The sequence below is a fragment of the Tympanuchus pallidicinctus genome, unplaced genomic scaffold (assembly GCF_026119805.1).
Source record: "Tympanuchus pallidicinctus isolate F22 unplaced genomic scaffold, pur_lepc_1.0 scaffold2, whole genome shotgun sequence".
Taxonomy (NCBI): Eukaryota; Metazoa; Chordata; class Aves; order Galliformes; family Phasianidae; genus Tympanuchus; species Tympanuchus pallidicinctus.
Window position 1 is genome coordinate 23,704,292 of NW_026294721.1, and position 15,880 is coordinate 23,720,171.

A 15,880-nucleotide genomic window follows, 5' to 3' on the forward strand; every position below is an offset into this window, starting at 1 on the left:
TCAGATACATTACAAAGGATTTTATCTCTAAACCTGACTCTTTGCACTTCCCTAGCTGGCAACTTCCTTGTTGCCTGAAAAGACCATATATTCTAGAATAATACTTTTCACTGCCAGACTGTGATGTGTTGAAAGGCACAAAAATTCAGCAACAGAAAGCACATAGCTGGCTGTTTAGAAAACCAAGAACAAATCGTTACTCCTGCTAACAGGAAGAGCTGCCACTTAGTAGCTCTGCACATTGTCCTGCCAAATTGAAGGTTTACTATCTGACCTGAAATGACTCTTCAGATAAAGATGTTCTAAAACAATGTTCTGTTTTTTACTCCGTCTATTTTAATAGGAAGAGTAAGAATGGACACAGCAAGAGCACTGTGGTAGCTGTCACTGACTCTTGCTTGGGTCTGAGAAACTCCCTAAATGAAGAGGCTTTTACAGGGCAACTGATAGTCTCAAATCGTTTTCTTTTAGTGTTTTGGACTTAAGCTTTTCATTTTTAACTAATCATTTTTAACGAAACCACTGCTTCTAAAAGTTCTATTTATATAATAACATGAACAGTCCCAGTAGTTTAACTGAGACTCTTTAACATAGAAGAATGCCAGAAGCAAAGCCACTACTTGCTATGGATGATGCTTGAGTTCCAAAAACTAGCTGTAAGAAACAAGATGCTACATAAATTAAATGAACTATTGATTTGCCTTATTTGCCAGAGTGAGCCATTTAATTTATTCAGACTGATATGCTTAATGTTAACTTATTTATTTTCTAGAAAAATACACAAAACACTTTGACACTATATCACAGTGAAGACAAACATGAGCAGTTTTTCACGTCATCAGATCTAAGTTATTCCTACTGGTCCAATGGAGCATATCTGATGACCTGAAGGCAGTATATTCCACTGACTTAGTTTTTTAAAGAAGCAATAGCAAGTTCATCAGAATCATACAATCAACAAGGTTGGAAAAGACCTCCAAGATCATCTAGTCCAAGCGTCCACCTGCTACCAGTATTTCCCCACTAAACCATGTTCCTTAGTACAACATTTAAAAGTTTCTTGAACACCTCCAAGGACCTCTCTGGGCAGCATTTCCAGTGCCTGACCTCTCTTTCGGAAAATAAATTTTTCCTAATACCCAACCTGAACCTCCCCTGGCATAACTTGAGATTGTTCCCTATAGTCTTATCTCTAGTTATGCAGGAGAAGAGGTCAACTCCCACCTCACCAGAGCTTCCTTTCAGGTTCATTATTTCCTTTGGCACGTTGATCACTCAACATAATGGAAATTTTACAAACAGTTTAAAGATCATATTAAAATGTAACTTTGTACAGTTATACTTAACAGTTTAGAAGTTTCTAAAAATGTTAGGAGATAAGTAGTTTTTTCACTAACTAAATTTGCACTTCAGATGATTAATATCTATATAAAAAAAAAATCTATATGAGTTCGTCTTATTCGTATAGTTTAGGCAGTACTCCAGGCAATATTATATTTATGCAATAATATGTTTAATCAATATTACAGTTCAGGGTAGATGTTTGGATACAAACATAGCACAGTAATATAGAAATTACTAAATTCTGAAAGACAACTGAGTAGTGATTAAATAAGCTAAGCAGAATTGTCTTGAGAGAAGCTCTGACAAACCAGAAAATACAGGATTACCCAGCCATTATTGCAATATTTGGTGTGGTTTCAATATTCAATCATATGTGCTGCATAAATTAAATATTTTCTGGATAATGATCAAACTGAGTATGGACATATTGCTTAATTCAGTCAAGGATGAAAAGGTGATTAAAAATCTTCATCTTGATTAGTCTTTATTTACTGCCAGTCAGAGACAAATCATTAAAAAAAAAAGGCTGACAGGTCTATGGTAATCTTATCATCATTCATTTGGCGCCAGAAGCAGGCATGGAAGGAGGCTGCAACATACTTGAATGGTAATTTTGCTTTTAAGGATATTCATGGAAATGATTCTTGCTGAAGGTGAAGTTTGATAAAAGAACAGATACATGAGATACTTTTGAATCTATGGGTGGTTTCTCCACTCCTAGAAGTTCACACCTCAGTTATTTCAGCAACATATAGGTGTCAACCAAAACAAAAAGAAAAGACGTGCTCTCAAGTAAAACAAAGTAGAGAAATAGTCTGTGGGGTTTTTTTCATTTGCTTGTTTTTTTTTAATTTGTGTAACCCATTAAGCTATTCATCAAAAGAGATTTATATCAAGTACATATATAGAACACAGCATACTCTAAAGCTATCGTCTTAACTGATATTAAGGTTCCAGAGAGGCTTCATACTGCCTGAGAGCAGATTATCTGATACATTCTTTTTGCCAATTATTTGAAGTTCTCTTCAACTGGAATTCAAATTGATTATAATACTGCATTGATCTAGTTGTTATCACTCGCTTGAAAACATTTTACATTTTCAGATGAATTCAGAAATTGTTCTTCCTGTAAAACCAACTTCTCATCTTTGCAATCACATTATCATGCATTGGGCTCATCAGTACACTTAAGTTGCTTAAATGGCTGTTTTGAGCACTAGAAATTATCAAAGAAATATATTACTAAGAACCAGTAATGAGAGAAGTCCTCCAGGCAACTATTTAACTGCTGCTGCAAAATTTAACAGATTTTCTCAAGGAGCAATTGTTTGAGTAGCTCAAAGTTTTGGCTTTTAAACTCAGCAGCCACTGAAGTCAGTGTCTGTCACAGAATCACAGAATCACAGAATCACCCGGGTTGGAAGGGACCTCAAGGATCATGTAGTTCCAACCCCCCTGCCTAGCAGGGCCACCAAACGTACACATTCAGATCAGGTTGCCCAGGACCCCGTCCAACCTGGCCTTGAACACGCCCAAGGACGGGGCATCCACAACCTCCCTGGGCAGCCCGTTCCAGGGCCTAACTACTCTCCTTGTGAAGAACTTCCCCCTAACATCCAACCTAAATCTTCCCTCCTTCAACCATCTGTGATACGTCTTCTCTGGAAGCAGCAACAGCGTATGTAGATCTTGTTCCTAAATGTCCTTTTCTGCACTGCCTGGAGTTTTGCAATCTGTTTTACAAACATATGTTTGCAGGCTATACAATGAGCTAGATCAGGATGGGAAATTCATTACTGAAATTTTACAGATAAGACTGAGAAGACTGCTCTGACTAAAGGTCACATTTGCAGTCTTGTAGACAACCTGACTCCGGTCAGATGGATTAATATTTCTTATAGTTACAGTGCTGGCTTAAGCATCTCTTCACTATTGTTCTTTCTCCACCTCTGTCCCTTCAGTTGTTCCAGGATCACTGTTGTTACCACACAGTAAGTTCTGCTCAAGTATTGAGCCAAGTTAAAACTGGATGGTATTTTGCTGGATTACTTATTCAGCCAAATCTATTGAACATGTTTAAGCTGGCACAGTTACCAGAAAAATTATAATCATGCTACAGCCACAATATAGAGAACTGTGGGATAATTTATAGTATAATTTACAGACACACAGGCTCAGGGTGATGATGTAAAGTCTGAGGCAGAATGATCCTTCAGCTGGTAATATGTTTGCAAGATAATACTGGGGCAGAGGGGAACAAACCAAAAAACCTAAGAAACATTCTGAAACTATGAGAAGAAGAAAACTGAAATTACCCTATGTGTTTTTACACTTTCATGAAGTAACACCAGCCATTGTTAGTTCTAATCTTCAATAATACTTTGGGGAATTACCTAGCAGTAAAGATGCCCACAAAATATAAATGTCACAGAAGAAAATTTTGACAGTAGAACAAACATCCATGCCCTGCTTTATTCTCCTTTTAGAGGAACAGCCCTTCTGAATTCTTTCTCTGCTCTCTCTCCTTGTACTCCAATGTGCAGAAAAGTATTTTCAGAGCTACTAAGCAGAGCTATATGACACAGGATATTAAAAATCTCAAAACTATGTTTTGATTCATGGATCTGCAAACAAATGGGCAATTAAGGTCTCAGTTGCACATAAGCATGAAAACAAACTGTGGCAAAGCTGTGTATATTTTCATTGTTCAGTTTTCATCTTTATCTTGCAAGTTATTTTGAAAGATTCTGTTTTCTTCTTTATTTTACCTCCAGAGATGGATTTAGATCCGAGATTTGCTTCTTCATATATCAGTAAACTAAGGAAAAAGAATGATCACTTTATATTTCTGTAATTATTTCATTTGATAAAATTATAAACTATTATATCTGTATGGAAACACTTAGGGAAGGAGTCTTAACCTCCATAAAACGCTTTGGTACTGAATGCAGAACTAGCTGCATATGTATGTCTGGCTTCCCACTTTCTTTTCAGGTCAAACGTGTACACTGTTTTCCTGAAGTAGGTTACAGTATATGAGAACAAATATGCAAAATTAACCTCAGAAGTACTTATAGGATCCACAGTCTGAGACTAGCACCTTAAGGGGGAAAAATGGGCTCAGATTTGACACTAGCCGAAGGCAGCAGCAGCTCAGTTTCCTTAAGGTGAGAATCTGAAGAATGTCTCCAACTGAACTGTCTGGGGAGATTCCCTCTTGTCTGCCCGAGAGGGACTGAATGTAAGGATTTATAGCCAGTGCAGAAAGCCAATTCTCATTTGTACATTCATGAATATTATATCTGCTGTCACGATGGTGACTCTTACAGATGATCCACGTGAGGACTGCCCTTTCCAAGAGACTAAAAAAGCCTGGTTTACACAATGAGAATGAAAGAGAGGATGGAGATACTGAACAGACTGCCTGCAGCATGGAAAAGCATGCAGTCTGTTTATAGACTATGAGAACTTGAAAGTTTAGAACCAAATAAGATGTAAAAATTGGACTAGAATCTCTTCTGTTGGTCCATATAGAAGTTTTTGGTACTTGTTTTTTTTTTTTTTTCCTCTAAAAATAACAGGGCTAACTAAAACAAGAACTATTCCTTAATAGATGTCATATCTGGAGGCAAGAATAAAGAGACAACTAAAGAGTTACACTTGCAAAAGTCCTAGAATAGATCACTTATATCCAAGTGTATTATATATAATAAAGAGCTCAAACAGAACTTGAATAATGTTTGGACAGAAGAAGAAAATAGAAGTTTGTGATTTAAGTGAAAACAGAAATGGGAACAAATCCAAATACAGTTTGAGATTGAAAAGACTCCTTTCACACACCCAGAAATGAATAGAGGTGACAGCAGCTGCTGTTGAATTTTCTGTCTTCTGCACCAGCTGATATTAAACTTAACAGCATCTCCTTCATGCCTAGCAACACTTTTTTGACAGTGTAGCTAAACTCAGCTGATTATCATCAGAATGGACGCATACATGTTCCACAATGTACTAACTTGACCAAAATGAAGCCATTTCTATCTGGAGCCAGAAACAAACAGAAACTCAGTGTTGCAGAGCATCCACTCTGATCCTGTAGCTATTTTCTGCATACAGCAGCACCACATGTTTCAGCTGAGCTGACAGTACCCTAAAAATCTAAACTACCTGATTTACATCTCATACAGCAAAATCATTTTTTCTCTTCTCCCATACCTAGCAAATTGCTACGTAAATGTTACCACATAGAACAGAAAAACTATTGTCACAAAAAAAAAAAAAAAAAAAAAAAAAAAGCGCTAGCAAAATTGTTTAATGCTTTGGATTATAACTACAATTAGTTGAGATAATCTGACCTGAAAAAGGTAGCCAATCCTCCTTCTGAGATTTCTGAATGATCTCATCATGTAAGTCAAACATGAAAGTAAAAATGGGAGAGGTGCAGTTAAGTGATTCATTAGAGTTATAGTTTAGCCAGGAATCCCTGTAAATAAATTTTACTAACAATAGTGGTACAATTATGAGCTATTTTTACAATCCTGTACTATCTGCCAAAACCACTCCTAAATAAAATCAAATTTCTGAAAATTCTATGTTTGATATTTATCATAAAAGTGCTGAACACATTTGTAATTTAGTTTACTCTGTAGAAACATCTCTTGGAAAAAAAAAAAGTAAAGAAGAAACAGTTCCTAATATGCATAAGAATATAGGTTAAAAGATTTTTTTTTTTTATGTTGGCAAACAAAATTCGCATCTGGCAAATATAAACTGTCTCAGTGAAGCAGAGGTCCTCTGAACAGAGCATTCACACAAAGTTATTTCAACCACAGCATTGCTACAGAAAATCTTTAATAATGGTGAGCAAAATGGTGATTAAGTGGGCAGCAGAAGCTACACAAGGAAACTGAGTACTTAAGCACTGTGACATTCTAAGACTTCAGTCTCTGTAGCTGAAAATTCTAGACTTGATGTTGTTCCTAGAACCCAATACAATTAGGCCGTGTTTGGGAAGCAGATTCTATGTACTTTAGAAACAGGGCTTCCCTACAGCACTACTACCTACAAGGCAGTAACCACAGCATACAAAGTAGCTCTGCTTTGCACAGCTTACACTCTGTGCCCAGCTGCAATATGTATTACTATGACCAGGATTAAAAAAAAAGGCACCCAAAACAACACTTTGCCTAAAGGATAGCTTCCCATTTCCACAAGATATTTTGATACATACCCTTACTTTCATATTCATCTCCAGAATGAATGCTTCCCTGCAGATTTCAGACTACTGCAGAAAGGAAGACCTCAGGTACCAGTCTACACAAAAACTTCTGAGCTATGTTTAGTCAGCAGTCCTAAAGAATCATGGACATTCCTGTCATTCATTTACTGTCACTCCACCACTATCAATGAGAACAAATTTGTTGTCAAATCAATTATCATACTGCTTCCTCACAATGAAGTTGTTTCACAAACAACTGAAGCTGTCATGAGCAAACACTGTCATTAAAGAATGAAGCTCTCCCCTCGGATTTGTTTCTGAACCTCCCTTCACTTCACTTTTCTCCCTCATTCCCAATTTAATTCAGATCAGTTTCCTCATCCAAGTTATCATGGAACTGACTAATGCTACCAGAACAAGGAAATGGCAATGCTGAGCTGGAGAAAAACAAGTACAGAAACAGAACACTGATTCTGCAGCACTACCAAAATAAAATCAACTTAAAATCTAACATGAAATAGTCTGGAGCACGTCCTCTGGAGATGTTGTGGAACCTCTGGAAATGGTCTTGAGCAATTTGAACTATCTTTCAAGTTGGCTCTGATCTGAGCAGGGGTTTGAAGAGGTGCCTTCCCACCTGCATGATCCCATGACTGTACTTTGTCTGCCCTGCTCAGATAGCAGGTTGAGGGATACTATACCACTGCAGCCTCCAGCAAGGGAGCTGCAGCTGCTCACAAGAAGGGGAAACATACTTAACATATCTCACCAACTGAACTCTCATTAGTTTTTCACTGCAGATAGCTTAAAGGTATTTTTTAATAAGCTGTTCATTAAGAGAGGCTAAGTATGAGCTGAAAAGTATATGAATTCTTAGACAACCCTTGAACAAGATTGAACAGTGGTTACACTGTTCAATCTTGGTTTTATTAACTCCTGCACAAGACAGCGTACCCATACCTACTAGAGAGATTTTTTCCCTCACCTACATCTTTCTGGTTTCGAGTCCAGATGCAAAAGTGTGATAGGAGGCTATCAGCGTTGATTCTCCTGCAATGTCTGTGGAAGTGTAATGTTTTACTGACAGCTTACGTTACATTTTATTAAATGAAATAAAGCTCACTTCATAAATGCAAGTGTGTTTTTCGAGCACATATAATAAATTTTCAAATTAAAGAAAGGCTGTGTTCACCCTATGACTTGCCACAAATAATTATTTCAATTAATTAAATAATCAGTATCGGTTTATCAGAAATACTACATTGCACACATAGGAGAAAGTAAGAAAGACCTGTGATTCCCTGTAACATCCCAGCCTAGAGACCAGACACTTATCATAGACAGTGCACACAGAAAATTATTAAACCAAGTGGGCTGGAGGCAATCAATCAGTAAAACATGCATTCATAAAACAATCAGTCCTCTTGATTTCTGACTCCTTCCCTTCTCTTAAATCCCCTGGACAGTGTTGTGAAATATGTTTTCAAAGGGATGTTCCCATGCCCAAAATGTCTCAAAAAAAAAAAAAAAAAAAAAAAAAAAACACTCCTATTCTTGATAAATTTAAAAAAATCTGTTTCATCCTTATCTTCTCCCAGCACACACACTTCGACAGATTATTTTGTGATTTGGGAAAGTTTTCATGGCCAGTACATCAGATCAGTGAGGAAGGTGAAATGCTGCGTACAAATTTGAAGCCACTTACTATGTAAAAGCCAACCTTGCACCCAATGGACCACCAACATTATTTTGGCCAATGCAGGATAACATTGTCTACAGCTCTAAATCACTTTTCTAGCTTTTAATTTTTAAATTTATTTCTTAAGTAATCCCTTCCTTCTGTACAACCACATGTCAGTAGTTGTAAACAGCCACTGTGTACCGGCAGAAAAAGGACAACTCTCTAAAAGAGTGAAAATATTCTCTGCAGTTTCTAATTTCTGTCCTAATTTCCCTATATTTTTTCCCTGATCTGTCCTTCCCCTACACTGCATCTGCCACCTACTGGCACAGTACTGTAAAAGAGTTTGAGATAAGACTCCTTTGCAGGACCTTTTACATAAGGACCTGTAACATGGCTCCAGGGCCAGCCCCAGTTACAAGCCTTCTATGGCTCCTTCAACACTAGCTGAGCCATGATCCTAACAGAAAAGCTCTCAGAGACTTTACTATCAATCTCTTGTCAATTCAGGACATATGAATAATGATTTTTCTAACATTTAAAAGATAAAATTTGTGAATTAATTCCTGCAAGCAAAATCACTGACCCATAAACTTTATAAAAACAGTAGGTTGCAAAGATTACTCTAAAGTAAATACACGTTCTATTCTACTTCTCTTATTTTACTAGCTCACAAGAACTGTGGCACAAACCCTACCACTTATTAACACAAGCCCCATACCAGATTTTAAGTTCTATTACTTGCATACTTTGAGACATTAGAAACTCCTGGTAATTATGGAAGTTAGACTAAAAAATTGTAACTAGTGCACTTTATTTTCTCCAAAATTATACACATCTGAATAAAGGTTCATGTGAGAAAACATATCAATCCATTTTAAACATATGCATTTTGACCAATTTTCACCTGTATTTTCCCTTGCATTCTCTACTAAGATGAACTCAGTTTCTCATCTCATAGCCTTCTACCAGAAATGAGTTCTGAGTATCACATACTGACTTCAAGGTCTGAGTTCTAAGGGACAATGCAAATGCTAGTGTTCTCTTTAGCATATTTTTTTCTGTCTTGGAAGAGTCAACTCCACAATACTGATGAAATAACAAATGAAATACAACATTTTTTAAGAATAATACAGGCTGCTTTGAAAAGAAAACTGCTATAAAAATGCAACGCTAATTTCAGCTACATTATCACAGTTGTAACATGATTCATCATTTTAAAGTTTTTTTATTTCTTGGAAATATGTTCAATGCCAGTCTTTCAGACATATGTGAGTATTCCTTTCTTTGAAGTCAGATGTAAAGCAGCTGATCTCCCACTCAATGTCTCACTTGTGTCTCATAAAGAACATGTTCTGATCACAGGAGAGTAAAAATAGCGTTTTCTTTCTCAATCAGTTAGCTTTAGTCAGAGCAGGAGTTGTGCTCTGAACATTTGTTATAATTAATTTCACTCTGCAAATACTTTCTGAACCTGCACATTGTAGATTTCCTTTTCTCATATGTATCCATCCATTACGCACTCAGATTTCAGCTTGAACTAAAAGTTGATTCATTGTGTTTTATGTAGGAAAACAATTCATCACTTTTACTGAAACACGGTTTCAACCACAACCTTGTATGTGACATTTGCTCAGTCATACATAAACATTTTCAAAAGTCCACAGAATTTTTATATATTTATATATATATATAGATATACTGATATAAATTGATATATATATCAATATTTTGATATTGATATATATATATATCAATATCTATATTGATATATTGATATATATATATTGATATTGATAGCTATTTTAAACATTCTAAACATTGCTGCCACTTTGAACTTCACCCCTGTGCATTACACCTGCCAACCATTTCACTTTCTTGTTGCTCTAAGTCAATTCTATTTCACCTGGAATTAGTAATTCTATTTCACCTGGAATTAGTGATCAGACTGAGGAGAGACCACAGCTCAAACTGGCTATTTAAATTCTGCTCTCAATATGTCAGATGTTGACTATCCGCCACTAGCAATTGTATCCTCAACAGTCTAATGAAAGAATTAAACCACCCTATAGATATAATTATTGGTGCAATTATAGCTATCAGATCGCATATCAATTGATTCAAAGTGCACAAGGAAAAAGCATGCAGTCGTTGTTTTCGTCTGCATTTTCTCAAGTAGAACACCTTTGTGTGTGTGTGATCAGTTTTTTGATTAAACAGAAACAGTTACACCAATTTTCTCTGTAGAATGTTTAAAAACACTCTAGGACAAAAAAAAAAAAAAAAAAGAGTAACAATGGGAAAGCACATTATTTGTGTGGGAAAGCATTCACAACTGTATCAGACTCCTTCTCCCTAAGTTTTGGATTCATTATAAGACAGGGTTTGACAATGCATGCTTTTTCATTAGCTGGATCCCCAACGTTGTGTGGTCACAACTATGCTTACATGAATCACAAATACATTAAAAACCAAGGGTTGGATAATAACTTGATTATGTATTCATAGATTCTACAATAGTGGGTTTTCTTGTACTAAATCAGCCTGTCGCATTTCTTTTAAATGAAGATATCGCAAGATTTATAACACTCTGGATATAAAATATTTCATCTATTAAAAGTTACCTCTGTGTTATTCACATTATAAAAGTTGGAATTAATAGTTTTCTGCATCAAGGCTGAAGAATAAAACAGATCTCCTTGATAGAAAACCATTGTCAAAAATCAGCCTGAATAGCTTCTTTGAGTCATGCTGACTTGCTCAGTCTTTGTGTGAAGAGCCATACTGCAAACTTAGGAAATGACCAGTGGCCATTTTATATGCTTCTGAAAGAGCCTTCACCCCACACTCTCAGATCATGGTAAGAAAAATTCTCATCAGTGCTGTAGGTTTAAATCAAGTAGCAGCAATTCCAATGAAATCATAGAAAATACGATTTTGTTAAGGGGTTTCTAAATGTCCTTCCAGGAGAGTTTCTCAATATGGTTACCTAGAAGTGACATTTCACCAGCATGTAAAATTTAAGCATTTCTTAAAAGCTATAGAATTGCAAAAATTTGCAAGTATAATTTGATATCTCTGCACAGATGCATTATAAAAAGTGCCAGGTCACCTATCAGACTGATTACTTAGAATTCCTAAATTCTGCTGTTTTATCTTGGCATATCTACCTCCTTTTGTTACTAAAATTAGGTAGATTAAAACTAGACTGAAATATGCGAGAGTAGAATTACCCATCAGAAGTCATACATACTCATACATATTTCATATACAATTGAACACATAAGGGACTTTGAAAAATAGATGTGTTGATAGCTTCCTATTCAAAGTCCTAATATAAAAATTCTCTTTAGCTACATGAATGAGATCTATGTAATTCAGTTAATGTTTTCTACAGAATACCCTAAGGGCATCAAGAGCTCTAAGAACTTATTTTTACATAAGATTATTGTTTTTTAACTTCTAAATGTTCACTACAACAAAAGAAAATAAATTTTAAAAGATCAATTTCACTGTAAGCCAAAGAAACAAAAACCATAAGTCTAGAGGAAGTTCACAAAAGCAGAAAAACAGCCACGTCTCTGATATTCATGTTTTATACAAAACATGACATCCTGAGATCTCTTGCTATATGAAGTTTGATTCTTGACTGTATTTTAAGAGGGTTTGAAAGAAATTTTCCTCATCTCAAATTTGTTTTCAACTGTTGTTAAAATCTGACACACAGATTTCTGGATTTGCTTTCCGGATCTAACATTTTATACTAGCTTATGCCCATATGGAAAATGAATCATTTTTACTTTCATTCTTTGTAAAAATTACAAAGAATAGATTAAAATAATGAGACCAAAAAAAAAAAAAAGCAGATTTCCCAGTATGAGCTCTTTCCTACTATTTCCAACACTTCAAAGGGTAGCTGACTACATGAAAACTGTTTATAGCTTCATACAACTTTTTCCCCCATTAACCCAGTTTTCTCCTAACTCCTACAGATCATATATCTCTCTTCAGCTTTCAGTGTGTATTTTACTGTTATTTGCCCCATGGATGTTACTGCATAACAACAAAAACTGTTACATACAGACACTGACATGGCAAGCTCCCTGAAAATCAGAGAAAACACTTTCTCTTAATTACAAGAAGTTACTACTTTAGAATGAACCTAAAGAAAACTTAAAAAGCAAAAATGGGTGTTTGTATGAGTGAAGTAATTTTTTCAGATTTTAATCAAGATCTCAGATGGACTCTGAGCCCTAACTTAAGATATAAACCATTTCACAACTTTTCAGAAAAGCAAAACAAAAATTTCAAAACAGCAGTGTGTAAGCGGATGAGAAATGTACCTTGAGAGTATATTACCCTACTTACATTGCTCAAATACTGTTTTCTTGGTAGAGTTTCAATTAAGTTTGACCTTGAAAAATTTAATACTCCGGGGATATATCCAATGTAAGGCATTTGGTCTGCTTTTTGGAATACATTTCTACACCAGGGACTACTGGAATTACTCAGGCTTCTACAAGACACCAAGACAATGAGAATCCATAGTCTTCAAGTTTATTCCTAATGCTCAGTCTGAAACAAGCCATGCATGTAGGCCTTAAGGATCTTACATAGCTTTCTGTTCCACCAGACCTACAGATGAAGCACTGTACAGTTGTAGGTTGACCCACTATAAACTTCTCTAATTTGGAATCTTTAAATTTTCTATAAGCTCAAAGTCTGTAGAACTTGCAGAATCCAATGCAAGTGAGTTTCTATAAAGAAATAAATAATCATTATGCTGGAGTTACTGACCTGTGGCCCACTCCCAATGGTAAAGTAAAACTCATTAGCTTAAATCCTTAATGATAAACCAACAGCTCTGAAAACAGTTTTTCCTTACAACAATACTATGCAAAATGAAAAAGATTCTACCTTGAACATTTCAGAAGTAATCAGACACAGCGATGAATATGTCAATTTTGAGTACAGAGTCACATTCTCTTAGAAGTGCTGCTGGACTCCTTTAAGACAGGTTTTGTAAGTCTAATTTTTAAGCCATATTGGAAAGATCTCATGCATTCACTCAGGAAGATGTCTTAGTCTTTTTAAATGAAGAGCCCTACCCAAGTTATGAGCAAATAATAGCTTTACCTTAATGCACTTCAACTTCCCTTGGACCATTTTTACACAGGTTTTAGTTCTGCTTCAAAGTAGCTTTTTAAAGATATAACTAAATATATATTTTTAAAATAGCAGGGCTAGCTGATTGTGCATCCACAGTTGCTAGAATGAAATATAATTTTTTAGACTTTTTTTTTTACTGCCACACCTCACTCTCATCATATTAAGATAAAGAAGAATGATTTTTAATAGCAACAGTATTGTATTAGTATTCAGACATCCCAGTACATTACACTGTGTATTACACAAACACTGAAGACGCTCCCTGCCCAGAAACTTAATCTCCTTAAAGTGATAATGAAAACAATGTTTATGAAAACATGAAAGATAAATGTGAAACAGCCATAAATTAAAACACCAGAACAAAGCTGTGTAATGACAGCATATCAGATACCAAAGGTTAGCATTTGTAACTTCCCTTCTTGTTGCTTCTTGTAGCACATTGTTGTAATTATTGCTCCCAAGGCTGAAGCTGCCAACAGATTCTCTCAACAATACCTAAGAATAAACATCTGAGCATCACATGGTTCTCATTTCTTCTCTACTGTGTAAGCAGCATTTGTCAAATTACATTTTACATAAATTTGAGGCAATTGCACTATAAAACAAAGAAGTATCAATATATACTATTATCAGATATGCTGTCAGTTAGGATGAAAAATCAGTAACTCACAGGAGGAACTAGAGACAATGTCAGCAACAACTGTTCTGCATACTAACATATGTTTTATGATACTGGATGCTAAAAAAAAAAATCTTATTTCCAAAAAAGGGATACAGCATGTGGAAGTATCCCTATTCGTTATCCTCAGAGTCTTTTTACAGTGGCTCTTCTCCTGATCCAGATTCCTCCAGTATGTTCCTAATATTTACCAAATGACCCTGTTTAACAGACATAGAACATGCCCCTTTTCCTTTTTCGTATTTGTGCCTCAAACACATACAGAATGAGTTTCCCTTATTATTCCAAGAGCTTTTTATACCAACAAAGGGATTTCTCCAGGGTCACTTCAGAGTCACAGACAGAATTCACAAATTTCATTTACTTTTGACTTGTCTCATTGAGGTGGATTACTACTGAGACCTAGGGGGAGGTATTAAATTACTATTTTGTTCAGGTATTATATCTGTTTCTCTTAAAGTTGTCTAGACTAAATTCTCATTCTGAAAACGGGATTCACTTATTTTAAATCACTTTACCTCACTTTTGGATTTTACAGTAACAAATCTTAATTAACCTCAAGGTTTCTGACGTGACCTTTTTTTTTTTTCCTCAAATATCCCCTGTTCATGCTGACATAGTAAAGTCAATACATGTTGCTAATCAAGTAACAGGCATACTGAGAAGAAACAAAAAAATTATGTTCTGATTTCATAAATATTCTGTAAAGGAAAAACCTCTTGCTTCAAGTTCCTCGTTCAACAATTATTGACATTAGGATGGCTTCACAGAACATTTTAGTCTACATCAAACTAAACAGAAACAAATTATGAGACACTTTAGGCCTCATTTTTTAAAAATCAATAAATCATGCAAATAGTGAGTAAAAATTAATACTGCACTCTGTTTTTTAAAAAAATGAGATTAGTGGGCAGAAATACAGGAAATCACATCCAAAATAAAGACATGATACTTCTTTAACTCATTACACACTTGCATTTAAGGGAAACTTGTTTGCCTGCAATTGGGTTCTACAAGATAAGCTGTAATCACTAAAATCACTCAACTGCTTAGAGGAAAAAAAAGAGAAAGAGAAAAGGATCTTTAAAAAGAACACAAGCTAACTAATGCAACTCATGTTTTTCAAACTAGATTTAACAAGCATTTTGTAAATGAACCCTTACGGTTCTACCTGTGATTGCCACTCAGCCTTCATTTTCAGTGTCAACCATGACATCCCCTGAAGACATACAATTAAAGTTAGATTTTAATGTAAGCCTCCATCATTTACAGTCTCACACTGCATATTTTTCCCAATCTACCTGCAGGGTCCAGTACAGTTTCCATAAAATGGTGTTAAAATAATAACCAAAGGAGCCATTGAGATCTCTATGACACTATACCTAGGCATGGAAATCCAGTCCCATCTTTGATATTAAAAATAAACGGGAGAAAGTTGCTACTGTGGGGAAAAAAAATACACAAAAAAAATCCTTACTCTTCAATCTCAAAATATTTTGGTTGCTGCTCTAAGCCACAGCAAAAATCTGCACGTTCCAAAGTTCAGCTTATTTTTTTTTTCTTCTTTTCTTTTTAAATTAGCTGTCATAATGTAAACTCTGCAAGAAAGTTATCTTCAGCAAAGAAATTGAAAAGGAAAGTTGAAACTTCTATCCTTTCACTTCTCCGTTTATTTGATTGTAATACTGAACTGGAGTGAGAGGAAAACTGTAATGAATCAGAGTGAGTTAAGCATGGTTAATGGAATCTGTTGTGGTGGAAATGGCAGGTATGTTGCCTAGACTGGGACTTT

At 35.4% G+C, this 15,880-nt stretch overlaps 1 protein-coding gene across 2 annotated transcripts in view; it reads right to left on the reverse strand.

Moving 5' to 3' along the window:
• CORIN (corin, serine peptidase) overlaps positions 1-15,880 on the reverse strand; it is a 124,325-nt gene that overhangs the window by 68,989 nt on the left and 39,456 nt on the right. The gene's annotated exons all lie outside the window — the stretch shown is intronic.